A 4,178-nucleotide genomic window follows, 5' to 3' on the forward strand; every position below is an offset into this window, starting at 1 on the left:
CCTGAGCAGTTGCGATGTCACTTTCAGTCGACAGAAGTGACAAAATGGCCGCCTCCTGAGATAGCTAAAAACAGGTGGATCAACTCTTATTCCACAAACGCAATATTTATCAGAATGCCGTGTTTCAGTGGGCTTGCATAGAACATATCCTTGAAAAAAATATGTTTGGGTTGACTTCCGCTTTAAACTCGACAACTCCAAGACCTGTCAAAGAAGAAAGAGTAGCACGTTGTTTTTCTTTCATTATGAGGTGGTTAACTTCCTTTGCACTTGTGTGACCGTTTCAACACTGCTATTAAAGCATTTCCCTTATGGTTAACAAAAGTTTTATGATGCTGGTCGATTAACCGGCGAAGACTTTTGAAATTGTTTTCAAAATGCCTCGTGCTCAATGTTAAAGATCGCTTTTGATGAATATGAAAGTGTCAAGCAAAAAGAAACATCTCGCGAGCAGAGGCGGAGCCACGGGTGGGCCTGGGTGTCCCGGATTGACAAACTGCCCACCCGATGAGATCCATGAAAAAAACAACAACATACTTTTACATTTTTAGTAAATTATGAAATTATTTGTGTTTTTTATTTGATTGAATATTAAGAATGGCATAATTGCGGTTGTCTAAGGAAGATCTGAACTTCATATTTTTCGGCTTGTCGTTTTATTTGAATATACGATGTGTCGGGACAGGAGGATTGTGTGAAGGGAGAGAAATATTCAGGCCCACTCTGATTTTTCCAGGCCCACCCATTAGCCAAATTCTGGCTCCGCCCCTGCTTGTGAAGCACGCAGCACAGCAGCTGGCGAGTTACAGTAACTAAATGCTTTCTATGCATTTGTTATAAAGTGTGGGAATTGTGAAAGCACGACACAGCGCCCGGCGCCGTTGGCCGGTGCGATCTAGTGTTCGGCGTATCTAATATCGTCGTCACACAAGGAGCGAGAGAAGGCTGCCAGTGTGTGCACTGATACGTCCATCAAAACCTGTTGCAGCAGGTTGTCTTGCTTATTCTCTCATCTCTCATCTCATTCCTTCTTTAGCTGGATGAGTGCCACGCACGCGCGCGCACGCACACGCTCACAAAGCATGACGATGATATTACACGCAGTCAAATCCAAAACTGGCCCATCGAGAGCTTGAATGCACATTTTGACAATTTGCACATTGAAGAGCACATCTGCAAGAAATGGAGCCCAGGATGTTTTAGAGGCCTAAGAGGGATCCCGAAGGCACACAAAGACATTATCGCTGATTTTGAAATTGAGGGTGAGTGCTGCCATCTAATTAGCACATTTAGCATTTGACAACAGGTGTTTCTGATGTTTATCAACATAACTGCTGCAATTGACTCAATGAAAGCCTTTAGTATTTTAACCTAAAAAAAACCAAAAAAACAAAAAAAAAACAGTCTGGTAAATTATAATTACGTTTTTTATTTTGCTTTCTAAATGTTTTTTTTTTAAATTATTATCTTCACTTTATATAAATAAATGGACATGTTTTATTGGAATCAGTGATAACCTTTTCACATTTGTCAATGGGATGAATCGCATGGTTCCGCCGCCTTAAAGTGAGACTCGTAGCATCCGTTACAACTCAAGCTTACCAAATGTGATTCCAAATGCAGCCTTCCTATATAAAAGTGTCTCAATAAGAGACAGCGTGTGGAATTTGTTGCCTCTGCTTGCCACCCTCAAAATAAATAAATAAATGAATAACATAAAATTGCATTTCAGAAATGGTGCAACATTGCGGAGAAAATTGGTTTATTTCATTGTATCACCTATAAAATAGCACTGGAATGTTATAATGAGGTCGGAAGAAACAACATTTTTGCATATTTTTTGACAAAACTGACATCGTCTGCAAAAAAAAAAAAAAATGCTTTTTTCAAAATGTATTTGAATGGGTGAGTCTCAGGGATACCTTTTCAAATGGGGGGGGTTGAGGGGAGGGAACCTTTTTCTTTTTTTGGAGTGGCTGTACTAAAGGGTAATTATACATCCACTACAGTAGATGGCAGTGGCGCTCTCATTGTCAGGGTGTGCGTCTTGCTTTTTGTTTTTTGCCACAAGCATGTGCACACATAGAGCAGGAGGTAGGAAGTGCAGTGAACAACCCCTTATGAGACATCATGGAAAAAAATATGAATATTAACATGGATGAAAAGGAAGGTGGAGAGAGACTACAATCAATTTTTATACATTTTTATTTGTTATAGGTTGATTTCAAATTCTTTCTTTTTTTTGTTTTTCTTTAATGTTAATAACAACACAATGTTATGCAGAGGTGTCCTTATTAGATATAGACCAGTATGTTTTTTTTCATGGTCGATAACGATTATTAGTAGACAAGGAGGCCGATAACCGATAATTGGAGCCGATATTCGTTTTCAGCAAAAAGGAAAATATTGGTGTCAAAATCTAAAAAAAAAATTAAAACTCTTAACTTTGTTGAAACGTCTTTAAGCATATGGTTTAGATTCGCATAATGTTGATTTTATTATTTTTATAATAAATGTTTGCCAATATACATCTTTATTGTAAAATTCTAACAAAAAGGGAACTCACAGGGTCATCAGCATGTCTTCAAAAGTTAAATGAAAACTTAAACAATAGCTCTATATAATTTTCTACGGTTAAAAAAAAGTACTCCGAAATGTAAAATTGACAAAAATGTTAAAGTTGGATTTTTCTTTGTTTTGATTTCAAACAAAAACAAAAAGTTCTGAGTGATCCCAAGGTCAGTAGAATCTCTTATAAAGTTAACTGTAAATTTAAATAAATAGTTCCTTGAAGTTAACACAGTTTTAAATTGATTTATTATCAGCCATCAGATTTTTAAAAAAGGACGATGCCGATATTCGTAAAAACACTGAATATCGGAGCCGATAATCGGCCCGACTGATCGGTCAATTTTACAAATAAAAGAAAAAATTTGAGTCTCGTTTACCGCGTACGGGATGGCATCGCGCCTCACTGGGTGTTCCCGCACCCGGAGATTCCGCGGCCCCGACGCACCTGACAATTTGGTCACAGAAATCCGACTGCGCTCGGCATAAAAACGGGCACGTCTTCATTTTCATGCCGGGTCAATTCTAGTTTAGTGTGTTTGTGAATTTGGTAGAGCGCGCTGCGTTTCGCTAGCTGTTCTAGCGGAGTGAGGGCCTTTTCTGTTACCGTCCCCCGGGGCACCTGCTAATTTGTTCATGACAAGTCTTGGTGGATTTGACTCCCTTAGAACCTTCAATGAACCTAAAAAAACATGTTTTTAGAATCCGGAGTACATGGAGAAAATCCATGCAAGTACTGTATGGTGATAACGTGCAAACATCACATAGGGAGGCCAGAACCGACATTCAAACCCTCAACCTCATATAAATCCATTTTGAATATTCTGAGTAAATGCACACTTGCTAATAAGTGCTTTTCATTCTTCAACCTTGCGTAACCGACCAGTCCATACAATGTATACTTTTTGACGCGTTTTAGTTGAATCCGTCAAAACGTGTTTATTTTGAGGATTTCTCAGGGCAGCAAGTGTTGTCTAAAGTTGACACAAGGCGATATCCAATCGTTATGGCTGTTTACAATCGATTATCCTATCAATTATTCCATCGATTACTATAATAATTAGGAATAATTCATTACATAAAATAATTCAAGCTTAAACTGGATGGTTTCAGTTTTCTTTCCGGGCTGTTAAAGCATCACCTAAGTGCATGCGTTCAGGCTGATGACAGCGTGCCAGTCAGCCCCAGGAGTGTTTATTGCTCGACAGCACGAAATGCAATCTCTCCATTTCCTCCTTCACCATTTTGCCAGCTTTCGTGTGAACAGAAAGCACTTGGATTGCTGTTCCTCTCTGTTTTCACTTGTCCGCCTCAGTGATATTTGGCGTCGCATGACCAAAAAGTCACGGTTTGTTGACACTTTAGTGGAACTTCCTCTATGTAAAATAGATGAGGTTACCTTGTCTCCACTCTCTGCTGAGATCAGATAACAGATCTGTGCACAGTGAGCAACTTTTACCCCTTATTAACCTGCACAAGTCAAACATAATGTATTGTCTGTGAAAAGTATAGGACAGCATAAGGAAATCGTGTCAGAGTAGTTAGAGTAGACATGAAAATCGAATTTTTAAAAAATGGCATAAAATGTTGTTTAACATGTTTCCAGAATC

This window comes from Filicampus tigris, chromosome 7 (assembly GCF_054856515.1).
Source record: "Filicampus tigris isolate MCC_2025a chromosome 7, RoL_Ftig_1.0, whole genome shotgun sequence".
In the NCBI taxonomy this organism is placed as follows: Eukaryota; Metazoa; Chordata; class Actinopteri; order Syngnathiformes; family Syngnathidae; genus Filicampus; species Filicampus tigris.